The following is a 15,586-nucleotide window of genomic DNA, read 5'->3' as shown; positions in this document are numbered from 1 at the left end:
GAATAGTTTAAAATTAAATTTATGTATAGTTTTATGATTATTTAAAATAGAAAGAATTATATTTACGAAACAAAGGAAGTGTTAGATTAATTGTATAATTAGATTAGATTTACTTGTAGGTTTGATTAAATTATATTTATTTTTCTCATTTATGATGTTAAAACACACTGATGGGGTGCGTACTAAACAAGCCCAACAGCAATGACGGCCCATCAGCCCAAAGCCCAAGGAAGAGTATGAGTTCGGCATTACCAAAGAGTTCGGCCTCAGCCTACAGCTCGGTAAAAGCCAACCTATCAAGCTCTACTCTCAGATCGGCAACCAAAGCAGGAGTATGAGTTCGGCATTACCAAAGAGTTCGGCCTCAGCCTACAGCTCGGTAAAAGCCAACCAATCAAGCTCTGCTCTCAGGTCGGCATCAAGCTCTACTCAAAGATCGGCAACCAAAGCAGTTCGGTCTCAGTATTCGACCGAACAAGGAGTTAGTGGACCCATACAGGATGTCCAACGCACCCACTACCACGTGGTGTCAACTCAGGCCACGATCGTAGGCCATGACCTACGCTACATCCACGATCTTAGGCCATGACCTACACGACATCCACGACTTAGGGTGGAGATGCAAGCCACGATCTTAGTTCCATATATAAATAGAACTTAGATCTGATATGAGGAGGTTAGAATCTCTCTAGAGAAAAAGTCATATAGCAAGTCTGTGTTGTAAGCTGTAATTCGCAGATCAAGCAATACAAACCTGCCCCCATTTCTCCCCGTGGACGTAGATTTACCTCAGTAAATCGAACCACGTAAAATTTCCGTGTCGTAATTTATTTTTACGAGCATTCATCATCATCAATAATTCGCGGATTCATCACTGGCGCCGTCTGTGGGAATCAGAGAACCAAATTTGTGATAAAGCGAATTTTTGACCATTTTTTCCACCCAAAAAATGCATACCAGATCGCAGAGTACCCGTATTCCTGCCCGTGAGAACCAGGAGGAAGCCAATCCATCCCATAGGTCTGGAAAACAGCCTAGGGATAAATCCACCACCAGTTCTCATGGCGGAGGAACAAGCCGCTCCAAAAATCGTCCCACTGAGTCTTCCCAGCAGCCCGATTTGAACGAGGCTGTCAAGCTGTTTTTGGCTGAAAAGCAGGAGGAATTCTTAACCTTCCTGCAAAAAAGCCAAAAGCAGCCGGAGACGAAAACGGCGGATTCTCCCTCTCCCTCCATACGAGACAGTCACTACCGCAGTAGTGTCATGTCTTCCAGGAGAAAGAATCCTCGGTACCGGAATCACAGGAGAACTCCATCTCCTCCATACCGAAGAAATGTCGGGTTCGCCGTGTACGGAGCATTGAGGACTCCGTTCTCGGACGATATTACCCGAACTCCCCTACCACAGAACTACCGAACTCCGTCGATAACCTATGACGGACTCGTGGATCCTCATGATTTCTTGGGACGCTATCAATATAACATGGCGAACCAGGGTCTCAACGAGGTCCACATGTGCAAGCTGTTTCCCGAGCTGCTCATCGGGAACGCAAGAAGGTGGTTCGATAGCCTCCCCCAAGGCAGCATTAGATCTTACCGAGATCTAATGGATGCATTCCATAGGAGGTTCTTTCAGAAAGCGGAAGTCCGAATCACTTCGGCTCAGCTGCTTTCCATTCGTCAAGGTCGCGACGAAAAAATCAGCGACTTTATGACAAGATTCCACAAGGAATGCCTGCAAGTAGACGATCTCAACGATCTGCTTGTCATCTCGGCATTCCAAAATGGAATCCTGCCCGGAGCTCTCTACAGGAAGCTCGTTGAGTGCGGTCCGCAGACAGCTCAGGAAATGTGGGACATTGCGGACCAGTACTCCCGGGCCGATGAGGCAGACCGTCGCAAACGGTCGTTAGACAGCTCATCGTCCCGAGGAGACAGAAGGAAGCCCGATCATAGCGATCAGGGGCATCCTCGCCGGACTCCATTTGAAAGAATTCAAAAGGCTCCGGTACAAGACAGATTGGGACCCCCGTCTCAATCCCGAGAAGCCGCCCGCTCAGTTCGTACCGCTGAACAAGCCGAGAGCGGAAATTTTCGAACTGCACTCTGACCTGTTCGAAAAGCCAAAGCGGATGACGAAATCAGCCGCGCGCCGACCCCGGGATAACTACTGCTCCTACTATCAAGACCACGGTCACGATACCGAGGAGTGCAGAAACTTGGCTGCAGGTATCGATGTTCTTGTGAAGGCAGGGACATTGAAAAAATACCAAAGCAAGCAGTCAAAGAAGAATAAAAAGCAGAGAGGTGCGAACTGCGCTCCTCAGGATCCGAAAAGGCAGCCGGATCCCGAAGACGATGACGAGCCGCAATATGATGGAGTAATCCAGACTATCGACGCTCTCCCTGCCGGGAAGACCAAGTCGTCCCTGAAGTCAGAGCGCAGAGGCTCCAATCGAGAGGAGCCAACGCATAAAAGGCTGAAGCAGGACGAAGTGATTACGTTCTCGGATGCTGATCCCGTCCCGGCCATCTCTCCTCACCAAGACGCCATTGTCATCCAAGCCGGAGTGGCAAACAAACTAATCCACAGGGTGTTTGTGGATACAGGAGCGTCGGTTAGCATTCTTTTTAAAGAGTGCTTCGACAAACTAGAAGTGGACCCAGCTCGGCTCAGTCCGGCTCCGCTTCCCCTGAAGAGCTTCGCCCAGGAGGACACCCGCCCTGAAGGTATTATCAGCCTTCCGATCACGGTGGGGAAAGCGCCTACTAGCTCCAGTACGATGATTGAGTTCTTTGTGGTAAAAGCTCGGTCTCCGTACAACATCATCCTGGGAAGAGACTGGCTCAACGCAGTTCGGGCCGTTTGCTCTACTTATCATCTCACCATCAAGCTCCCCACTAAAGGGGGGATAGCGGTCATCCGAGGTGATCAAAAGAGAGCAAAAGAGTGTCTGCAGATTGCGCTTAAAAGTGCCGAGCAATCAGATCGGCATCATCAAGCATAGCAATCACAGCAGCCGGAGTCAGAGGCAAGCGAAATTACCGAAGTCACACCAGAGCCGAACTCAATGACCGTTCAGTTATACGGAGATGATCCATCCAGAACGGTCAAGATCGGTTTCGCGGGAACGCCTCTACTCCGAGAAAAGACCATCCAGCTCCTCAAGGAGTACAAAGATGTCTTTGCATGGTCTCCGTTGGACATGACCGGAGTGCCCTCTGAGGTAATCACTCATCGGTTAAATATTGATCCATCAGTCCGGCCTATAAAACAGAAGCAAAGACTCTTTGCGGCAGAAAGAAATCAAGTCATCCATGACGAAGTCCGCCAATTACTGAGAGCGGATGTGTTATTCGAAGTGAAGTATCCTTCGTGGGTGGCCAATCCTGTCATGATCAAGAAAAAGGAAGGAGGATGGCGGATGTGCATAGATTTCACCGATCTAAATAAGCACTGTCCCAAAGATTGCTATCCCCTTCCGAACATAGATAAAAAAGTAGAAGCTTTGATCGGCTTCGAAATTTTCTGTTTTCTTGATTTATACAAAGGCTACCACCAAGTCTTAATGGATGAGATTGACGCTTCAAAAACGGCCTTCATTACTGATTTCGGCATTTTCGCTTTTAAAAAGATGCCATTCGGTTTAAAGAATGCCGGAGCCACTTATCAAAGGATGGTAGACAAGCTTTTTCGGCACCTGATTGGAAAGGAGGTCGAAGTGTATGTTGACGATATAGTCGTCAAAAGCAAAAGCACTTCGGAGTACGAGCACAACCTCAAGTCCACTCTCAACGTGCTCAAGAAAGCCAACCTCAAACTTAATCCCCAAAAGTGTACCTTTTTGGTAGATTCGGGAAAGTTTCTGGGTTGTTGGGTTTCAAAGGACGGACTCAAGGCAAACCCCTCAAAAGTTCAAGTCGTTCAGAACATGGCAATGCCGAAGTCCATACATGACGTGCAAAGGCTAACCGGATGTCTAGCCGCACTGAATCGATTCCTTTCCCAAGCAGCCGAAAAGCAACCGCCGTTCTTCAAGGTGTTGAAAAAGGCACCAAAGTTCGAGTGGGGAGCCGAGCAGAAAAAGGCCTTTGACGAGCTCAAAAGTTACCTAGCCGAGCTTCCTATTCTCTCTGCTCCAACCGAAGCCGAAGTAATATTCTTATACTTAGCGGCATCGGATCAAACCATCGGCGCGGTGCTTGTACGAGAAGAAGGCCTAAAGCAGCTTCCCATCTATTTTACAAGCCGAGCATTAAGAGGTCCAGAAACCAGGTATCAACCTCTGGAAAAGATTGCTCTGGCATTAGTAAATGCAGCAAGGAGACTGCGGCCATACTTCTATGCTCACAAGGTATGCGTCTTAACTGATCTGCCACTTCGGCAAGTGTTGACCAAACCAGAAGCATCAGGCAGAATCGCCAAGTGGGCTATAGAGTTGGGAGAGCACACAATTGAATATCTACCTCGGAAAGCCATCAAGGGACAAGCCTTGGCAGATTTTCTTGCAGAAGCAAAGTTCGATCAAGCAATTCCTGTTATTGCCGAACAGAAGAATTCTGCCAATGCCGAGCTAGCACAGCCCTTGGAATCCGAAGTAGAGCCGCCGGACTGCTGGAGCGGATTCGTAGATGGAGCTTCAAACAAAATGGGAAGTGGAGCGGGTATTTTACTTGTCGCTCCCGACGGACACGAGGTAACCTACTCACTTCGGTTTCTATTCCCCACTACTAATAATGAAGCCGAGTACGAAGCCCTCCTGGCCGGACTCCAGTTAGCGCAAAGTCTGCTCGTCAAATCTCTCAAAGTCCATTGTGATTCACAAGTCATAGTAAATCACATGTTGGGTACAAGTGAAGCTCGTGACGAGAGAATGAAGAAGTATTTGGACAAAGCGCAAAACATCAGCCGAAGTTTCTCCTATTTTCGGATAATCCGCATTCCCAGAGCGGAAAATAGCCGAGCAGATACCTTAAGTAAGTTGGCCTCAGATCCGAGCTCAAAGGTGGAAGAATTAATGCATCGAAGCATTGATGAAGCCGAGGTACATTCAGTATCCAGCTCGCCGAACTGGATGACGCCGATCTTGCGGTATCTGGATCAAGGACAATTGCCCGAGGATAAGAGAGAAGCTCGGAAGATCACGTGCCGAGCACTTCGGTACGAACTTCATGAAGGAGTCCTCTTTAGAAAGTCTTACCTCCAGCCGTTGTTGCGGTGCGTAGGACCAGAAGAGACTGACTACATCCTCAGAGAAGTTCATGAAGGATCGTGCGGTAGCCACATCGGAGCCAGAGCTTTAGCTACAAAAGTTCTGAGATGGGGATATTATTGGCCAACCATGGTACAAGAGGCAGTGCAGCTCGTCAAGAAGTGTACGAAGTGCCAAATTCATGCAAATGTCCCAAGGATGCCGCAGACCGATCTATACACTATGCAAAGCCCTTGGCCTTTCATGCAATGGGGCATAGACATAGTGGGACCACTTCCTCAAGCTCCTCGGCAAATGAAATTCCTTATCGTTGCCGTGGACTACTTCACGAAGTGGGTGGAGGCTGAACCATTAGCTACGATAACGAGCTCAAAGGCATTGGACTTCGTCTGGAAGAACATAGTGTGCCGATTTGGCATACCCCACATCCTCATCTCGGATAATGGGACTCAGTTCACCGACAAGACGTTCAAGAATTGGTGCCAAGAGCTGAACATTCAACAGCGGTTCACTTCGGTCTCCCATCCCCAAGCAAACGGACAAACGGAAGTAACGAACCGGATTCTGGTGAAAGGGTTAAAAGCTCGGTTAGAACAAGCCAAAGGACAATGGGTAGAAAATCTCCCTCAAGTCCTATGGTCCTACCGAACTACACCCAAAACCTCCAACGGTGAAACTCCGTATAGTCTGGTGTACGGCACTGAAGCCGTAATTCCGGTGGAGATCGGCGTACCCAGTCCCCGAACTCTAAATTTCTCCTCAGAAATGAATGACGACGGACTGAGAGCAGAACTAGATCTCGCCGAAGAAAGAAGAGAATTGGCGTGCATAAAAGCAGCCAAGTATAAGGAGCAAGTAGCCCGGTATTATAACCAAAGGGTGAAAAAGCTTCAATTCCAAGTGGGAGATCTCGTCTTGAGAAACAACGAAGTAAGCCGAGCAGAAAAGCTGGGCAAACTCGAACCCACATGGGAGGGTCCATATCGGGTGTCAGAAGTCCTCGGCAAAGGGTCTTATAAATTGACTCACATGTCAGGAGAACAAGTACCCCGAACATGGCACATCTCCAACCTCAAGAAGTTCCACTTGTAAGAGACAGTCCGGTCAGTCCGTCTCGTGTCTAGTTCGGTCATAGGGGTATATGTTTTTATTTGTTTGTTTCTTACTTGCACCTTTTACTTGTCGTTTTTTAAAAAAAAGTTTAAAGTTTTTTTCTTTCATCTTTTTCATTTTTTCTCTATGTGTTTTGTCTCGATGTGCTTGTCGTCTCTTACAAATGGTACCAAGGTATATCGTTCTTTAAAGACTGATCCCCTTTTTAGATCGATTATTAAAGACTATTGTGAGTCCAAGCTTCTAAGGAGGATATAAGACCACAATTCAGCTTAACAAGCAGTCCGTCTGAAACGAACTGCAATAAGCCAACGATTGTGAGTCCAAGCTTCCAAGGAGGATACAAGACCACAATTCAGCTTAACAAGCACTTCGTCTGAAACGAACTGCAATAAGCCAACGATTGTGAGTCCAAGCTTCTCAGGAAGATACAAGACCACAATTCAGCTTAAGAAATAAGCACTTCGTCTGAAACGAACTGCAATAAGGGAAAGTCCGATCCACGCGATAAACCTCGCCGAATTAGGACGACCAAGTTCGGTCAAAGAAGTTTACCTCATAAGACCGAGGACGACCATGTCTAGTCAAAGAGGTTTACTGCATAAGACCACTTCGGTTAACTGGGAAAGTCCGATCCACGCGATAAAACTCGCCGAATTAGGACAAGGGAAAGTTCGATCCCGGCGACAAAAATCGCCAAATTAGAACACAAACCAAGTCCGGTCAAAGATGTTTATTTCATCAGACCAAAGACGAGTCCGGTCAAAGATGTTTATTTCATCAGACCAAAGACGAGTCCGGTCAAAGATGTTTATTTCATCAGGCCAAAGACGAGTCCGGTCAAAGATGTTTATTTCATCAGACCAAAGACGAGTCCGGTCAAAGATGTTTATTTCATCAGACCAAGGACCAAGTCCGGTCAAAGAAGTTTACTTCATAAGACCAAGGACCAAGTCCGGTCAAAGAAGTTTACTTCATAAGACCGAGGACAAGTACGATGAAATTTTTTCGCTAAGCTGTAAATACAGTGTTAGAAGCGAAAACAAAATTTCATTTTTCAAATCTTGTTCGGCATACAACTCCGCTACCCTACAAAATGGCGTTACGCTATTACAAAGGACTATTCTACTGTCCAGGGTTGCTGAAGTTAAGCCACCTATCTGCAAAATCCTCTGGAAGCCGAGTTCGGTTGTTCCGAGCAGATGAAGAATAAGCGGGTCGACGAGATGCTATCCTCGACCCAACGCCTCTTCCCCGAGCCCGAGAAGTCCTAACACCTCGGCGATGAAGAGTCTCTGCAATAAGCATCTGCTGATCTTGCTCGCTCATAGTCACAACTCCTCGGCGAATTTCAGTCCGTCCCTGTCTTGACGATTCCGGTTGCTCCTGAGCCCGTTCTCGTCTTGACGTTTCCGGCTGTTCCGGAGTTCGTTGTTGACTGGTAGTAGGATTTTGAACAAGGGAACCAGAGGCTTGATCTGGAGTGCGAGCATCTGTTGGCGGGAAATGCCTAAGGAATCTCCCGATTGAGGGGCGCCGGGAAAGAATGATGTCGTACCGAGAAGCCCAGCGCCGCAATGATTTCACAACTTGTTGGCAAGCCGAGCTCTCCAGCGCATTGTTCCTCCGGAGTACATGATATTCCTCCCACAGTTCGTCAACTCGACTCTGAACATCTGATATGGTCATTCCCCCGCGCACACGGATGTAATCCTCGTACGCAGTCCTCTCAGCAATGGTCGTATTCAGCTCGGCCTCCAGATCCTTCTTATCGGACTCTAAGTCCTTATTATCGGCCTCCAGCTTCACTAAACGAGCCAGAAGCTCGTCATTCTTCGTCTGATCGGCTATAGCTCTTTTCTCAGCTTCGTCTAAAGCCGAAGAGTACAGCCGTTTCCAGTGAAGTATCTCCATCTCCTTGAGTACAAAGCAGCTATATTAGTTCGGCAGCTGTACCGAGCAGATAGTAAAATACAACAGGAGTAAAGGCGAGTACGAAAAGCTATACGAAGACAAGTGTAGAGAATTTTTCATTCACAAGGAAAATTTTTTACACTAGGAGGGCTTCAAGGCCATTTTACAAGGAAGAAACCAGAGTAAGAGAAGGGAGACGAAATCATACTCCGCCAGCTTCGTCTCCGGCTCCTCGCTCTGGTTCAGCTTCTTTCTCCTGAGCTACCTCAGCCTCGGCCTCGCATCCTGCCGGCCTCGCCTCCGCCTCCTGATCGGCTTCCTTCTCCGGATGCCCGGCCCGCTCGACTTCGGCCTCCAGCTCCAGCGACTCGGCCTCACCCTCTCCGTTGTAAGTCGAGGCGGGTGAAACGGGTCCCACGGAGGCAAAGATAGCCTCCAGGTTCTCGTCCCGATCAGCTCGACAACTCCGGACTCGGTCTGCAGAAAGCAGGACCGAGGATGAAGCGAGCTCCTCAAGGAGCGGCAGATTCTGAAGCCGAGCTGCTATCTCTCGGCTGTACAGAGGCAGCACGACGTCGGCCCCCTGCTCGCCCTTATCGGTAATTAGCCTTACCAGACTACCGACAAAGGCCGAGAACTGGCTGCTCAAAAAGAGTTTCTCCGTGTAAACACGGAGAGCCTCCCCCTGGGCAGCCACGGCGGCAGCCTCCTTCTGAGCCTCCCGGTGCTTCGTCTGCTCTTGCAGGATGATGAGCTGGTTTTTGGCTGACCGGGCTTCATCCTGAGCCGAGATCCTAGCAGCTCGGGCCCTCTCAAATTTGGCCTCAGCCTGTTCGGCCAGACTACGAGCAAGATGCAACTCCTTCTGCATCTCCTCGTAGTCGTGGGATGCTTTGGAGAGCTCCACGGAGACGAGCTTGGCTCTCTGAAGATGAACAAGGAAAAAACTCAACACAATGGCCATCAAAAAATGTGGAAAAGAAGCCAAGTCAGAAAGCTTACCTCGACAAAATTCGTCGGCCATTGAAAAGCCTCAGGGACGTGTTCCGGGATGTCTGCAACCACCTCGGAGATGACCAGGTCTTTCCCCGGCACTCTTGGGGACTCATGAAATTTCCCCTTCCCTTTAGCCGAATACGACTCCGGCTCTTTCGGATCCGAAGAAGAGGTTTTTTGCCTCTTCGGATCCTTCTCGGCTTCAGACGCCGAGCGAGGGGCTCTCTGCCTCTCCGGCTCCACAAGCTCGGAGGACTTTCGGATAGCCTTATTCAGCATGTACACTGCCAAAAAGCAAGAAAGCAAGGTTAGTTTTCTTCGCTAAAGCAGTAGAGCATAAAGATAAAGAGAAATCCTCACCCTCGGCCTCTTCGTCCGAAGACGAGATGTCGAACACGACGTCGCCCTTGACGAGCTCAGACTCCGTGTATTGTTTCCTAACTATGGGAATCTTGTTGAGCTCGCCATCGAGCTCGTCCAACGGTTCAGGCCGAGGATGACGGATAACGGACTTCGGCCCTCTCCAGGGAAAACTAGGAGCCGCGGTCCTATCATAGTAGAAGAAGCGGTTTTGCCACTTCGGCCACTTCGTTTTACAAAAGGCCCTAAAGGGCTGTACAGGGATCAAGTAAAACCAAGACCCCTTCCTCTTAAATTGAAAGAATTTAAGGATCGCCTTCAAAGACAAATCCCTTCCTAACCTACGGAGTTCGGCAGCAAAGGCCGACAAGTGCCTCCAAGAGTTCGGAGTCACCTGGCCTAAAGGAAGCTGAAAAAAATCTAGTAAATCTATAAAGGCAGAAGGGAGGGGGAAACGAAGCCCGCATTCTAAGCAGGCCTCGTACACGGTGGCGTAACCCTCCGGCGGGGAGTCAGCCCTATGATCACCGTCAGGTACCACCGCCTTCCCCCCAGGAAAAAAGTATTTTTCGGGTAGGGACATCACAGTATCCTTACTCAAAATACTATGGAAATACTCTACGGTCTTCTCCCCGGACTCTTTCCGGCCAGAAGACCCCTTACCGCCTCTCCTAACGCTACCCGACTCCGAAGAAGAAGAAGAAGACATTTTTCTTACTTTTTGAAGGTGAAGAAAGTCTGAAGAAATTCTTGAAAGCGGAGAGAGAATCTTCGCAAAAAAGAGAGAGTGCAGAAGAAGCAGTCGCAAAAGTGCTTCAATGATGAAGAAAGGAGGTATTTATCAGGTTCGGCGAAGATTTCAAAATCGTCGCACCGTTTCGAATCCCACCTTTTCAGGATTCAACGGCCGGATTTTACTGTCGCATTTAATGCAGTCACGCGCAAGGCACGTCCCCTGACATCAGCCTCCCCCTTGCCTTTATCCAGAATGCCGAAGTGACTCACTTCTCCGAAGTGATTCACTTCGCCCTTCGGGGGGGGTAGTGATGGGGTGCGTACTAAACAAGCCCAACAGCAATGACGGCCCATCAGCCCAAAGCCCAAGGAAGAGTATGAGTTCGGCATTACCAAAGAGTTCGGCCTCAGCCTACAGCTCGGTAAAAGCCAACCAATCAAGCTCTGCTCTCAGGTCGGCATCAAGCTCTACTCAAAGATCGGCAACCAAAGCAGTTCGGTCTCAGTATTCGACCGAACAAGGAGTTAGTGGACCCATACAGGATGTCCAACGCACCCACTACCACGTGGTGTCAACTCAGGCCACGATCGTAGGCCATGACCTACGCTACATCCACGATCTTAGGCCATGACCTACACGACATCCACGACTTAGGGTGGAGATGCAAGCCACGATCTTAGTTCCATATATAAATAGAACTTAGATCTGATATGAGGAGGTTAGAATCTCTCTAGAGAAAAAGTCATATAGCAAGTCTGTGTTGTAAGCTGTAATTCGCAGATCAAGCAATACAAACCTGCCCCCATTTCTCCCCGTGGACGTAGATTTACCTCAGTAAATCGAACCACGTAAAATTTCCGTGTCGTAATTTATTTTTACGAGCATTCATCATCATCAATAATTCGCGGATTCATCACACACTTTCTAGGATATTGTTGGTGATCATTACTCCCTCATTTATGATGTTAAAACACACTTTCTCCCCAAGGCTCCGGAGCGAAGTAATCCTCGTACAACCGATGGTGTGCAGCGAGGTGGTCCCGGGGTATTATAGATCTACGATGGATGGGTTGAGGTACCGCCGGCGCCAAGGCCGCCTGTATCTCCCTCTCCGCTGCCTCCCGCACACGTGTATGAATTCGCCTCATTATGTCATCATACCCACCACCACTACCACCATCACCACTACCGCCCGCACCAAAGCCACTACCACTACCAGCCATTCTTGACATATAAAAGAAACGGAGAGAGAGAGATACTCTTTAATACAAGTGGTTCGAATGAAATGAAGTTCAACGAGCCGTATTATCAATTATCGGTACTTGATTCTTCTAACCAATATTGTCATCTTCTACATTTCCACGGCGTGAGTGCCTTCATTTTCTCCACAAACAACAAAACCGACAGTCGCCAACATGACTCTTCCATTCAATTCTGACTTCTCATGCAATGTTTTATTTTCTGTTTTTACATTATTCACTTTTCTACTTTATTTTCCCTCTTACTTTATCTACTTTATCACCTACCCACTTAACATACTAAACATCTATATTTCTTAAACTCCGTGAGAAAAATGCCTCAATTATGAAGGAACAAGTGGAATACTTCATTTACTATTAAAACTCGTGACAAGTCAAAGTGATAATTATCTACTGTATTTTGATCAACTTTCTCATGAGATTTCACTATATTTTGGGCATTGAATGTTGACCCTAGGCCAAGCACTCCATACATCCGCAAATATGAGTCTCATATATTTCCAGCGCGGATTTTATAGAGCAACTGGTGAGAAAAGGTCAGTGGAATAAATGTCTTGTATATACTTAGTTTTAAATGATATGTGAGTGAAATGAGTTAGTGGAATATGAGACATATATACCATTTATAATAAAAGTGAACCGAGACTCTTATTTGCGAACAGATCGAAATGAAAAAATGGGAGCTCCTATTCGCATACAGAGGGAGTATAACGGTTAATCGCTTAAAAGTACAATTAGATTGAGCTGATGTTTGACTTTCATTCCAAATCACGATGATTATAAAATAAAGAGTAAAGGTTAATTTTGATCCTAAACATATGACCAAAATATGAATTTTGTCCAAAACAAATGAAAATGTCGCTGAAGTAATCCTTTTTTTTTATGTTTCCGTCAAAAAACTTGGTCAACATCGAATGCTCAGTGGCATGACCATTAGTTTTTACGGAACTATCAAAAAATGAACTCTCCGACAAGGATTTTATTTGTTATGAACCTATTTTTCAAAAAGTAAATATTTTGAATCAAATTCATATTTTAGTCATATGTATAGAACCGAAGGTGACCTTTGGTGACCTTTTACTTTAAAAGAAATTGTCACCTTCGTCCATAATTGCTCCTGCTCTTACCTTTACAATCTACTAGTTCATAAAAAGAAAAATATTTTCTTAAAATAGATACAATAGTGATATTTTTTATTACACTGTCAGTTATCACTATTCAGTAGTTGAACTTTTTATGTATTTTTACTCTCAGTCCACTCTTAGCCCAAGTTTTATTAGTCCGAACAGAAATAATCCTAATAAAATTAACTCCCAATTTTGGGCCTAACGCAAACTATGCTTTCAGCCCAACACTAACTTACTAATCCTTTGTTGGCATTATTATTAAGTGTCCCATTTAGAATAGAAATATATTTTTAAGAAATAAGAGTGAAAAAAGTGAATGAAACATATAATAACATACCATTTAAAATGACAAAACGAAACATTTAATGATAGTCAAACATACTATAATTGTTGGGGTCTAAAAAAATTCATTTGTTCTTATACGATGATTTAAACATTTCCAAGCTGTGAATAACAAGATTTTTTTTTCTAACACTTTGGTGATTATGGTTTGTTTTGATTTGAAGAATAATCAATTTGCATTTTTATTGAAGAGGAAGCAAATGAGATATACTTATATTCGATATTTTCCTTGTTAATGATTAATGTGGACAAGAAAGATATCACTAAAGATATCACTTTTATTGAGATGCAAAAAGCATGAAATTCAACTCATTTTTATCATCTTTTTATTAGCAATAACTATTCATGCTATGTTCTTACATTATGACTCACGTATTTGCCCATCTTTTGTACTTCTTATAAATTTAATACAAGAAACCTAAGAACAAAAATAATTAATGTTATATCCCAACTTTAATCGATGAGTGTGGGACCAGTAAATTTAGTAGTATATTATTATATCCATTAATTTCATTGCCACTTTTACTCTTTTCTTTTATCCCAAAGTTGAAAAAGTTACATGGAAATCGGTGTTCAAATCAAATGTTATTATTAGATCTTCCTTTTCACACATTTCGATTTGTTTTTGGAGTTTGGTATTCTATTGTTCTTTTCCACCGAAGCTCGACAATTTATGCTCTAATTTGGATCGACTAAATAGCATTTTCATTATGTTAGTTTTAAAAAAAGAATAATGCTATGCGACCACATTATGGCCAGCCATAAATTAATTAAATAACAAAAAAATTGATTTTTTTTAAAAATTTTTGGTTTAATACTACTTGATTTTACTTTTATATCATCTTCATTATATGTTGCTCAACATGTTAGTGTTGCTCTTTCGTAGTTTTTGCTCAACTTATTACTACTGTCATTTCTTGATTGTTGCTCAACGTATATAGTAATTCGTGATATTAATGTGTTTTACGTAATGGAATTCAAAGATAAGTATCAACTCACAAGTCTATTCACACACATATAAGTTTATATCGGTAATTCTAATTTTTTTATACATGTAAACGGACTAAATTAACTCTTTATGGCCGGCCACATTATGGCCATTTAGCATCACTCTTAAAAAAAATCTCAAATTGATATATTTAATATTTTATTTTTCAATTTATTTTTTTCATAGATCTGGGAGAGGTAGTGTTTTTAGTCGATCCTGGTGAAAGTTGTGCCCCACTGACCATCTGGAGACAACTGTTTCATCAAATTTGGCTGGTTGCATTAGAGCATGAACAATGGGGCGGACGATAGCGCGCCCGGACGATAGGGTATTGTCCGCGCTATCGTCTGCCCACTGTGGGCGACGCGGACGATGCAACGCGTTTTAGTTTTTTTTTTAATTCAAAAATTTTGTTTATATAAATACTCCATCCTCATATTTCATTTGTAACTTTTCGATTCACTTTTCAACTCTCAAATTACACTATAAAATGGATTCCGGTGGATACTCAAGTCCTGGTAGCCCGATATTTGGAGATGGCGCACGGTGGCCAGGTACACAACCTGGCGAATATCGGTCGTTCGACGACAACACGCAGTACGACCATTGTAACTTTTTTTTAATCAATGTACTATTTGTCGTTTCTATTTAATCGTTGTGTTTTTTTAATTAGTTTGCATTTATATATTTGAAAATATTTAAATTAATTAACAAAACAATAGTAAAACCTATAAGGCGCCCCACTGCAGGTGAAAGGGCAGGAGGATAAAATGCTGACGTGACGGTACATAGGGCGGGCTTTAGGGCGCCCCTTAGGGCGGCCCACCGTGGATGCCTTTAAGAATTTCTAACTTAGTTTCAAAACTGAAAATGTAATATCTTTTGTAGAATAAATAAAAATAAAATTGTGATATATTCTCTAAAGTGATAGTGTATTTTTAATCATTCTTTAATTTACTTGTTTAAAAAAAATATAGTAATATCTTTCGTGAAATAAATAAATATAAAATATGACATTTTCTCTGAGTAACATACTGTATTTTCTAAGACAATGATTACAATTGGCAATGCCATACAGCCATACTAGGAAATCTTGAGGCAAAATTAATAGAGTCAAATAGATAAAAGAAAATAACTCATGAGTTATTCTAACTGTAGTACCATAAATATGGACCACTTGATGAAGCAATGCATCACACAATGTCTTCAATGATATGTCACATATATAAGTTTGAATCTGATTAATTTAATCATCAGGGGATTAATTTAATGATTAGAGTTTGAATTAAGTAATGCTAAATTCCAATTTTGGCTTATTTATTACAATTAATATATACGAACTTAATTTATCGAAGTCTCTGATGTTAATCATATACTATTTGGAAGAAACAAAAATATATAGAGCATGCAACAGCACAACATAAATCAATGTCTTCCCAAAATCAAAGATTTATTAACACAAACATATTTTTCCACTAAACATCGAAAAGCAAGAGTAGGCACCACACAACCAACCCAGATAAAACACCCCCATAGAG

The sequence above is a fragment of the Salvia splendens genome, chromosome 18, assembly GCF_004379255.2.
Source record: "Salvia splendens isolate huo1 chromosome 18, SspV2, whole genome shotgun sequence".
NCBI lineage: Eukaryota > Viridiplantae > Streptophyta > Magnoliopsida > Lamiales > Lamiaceae > Salvia > Salvia splendens.
This window is presented reverse-complemented; position numbering follows the sequence as displayed.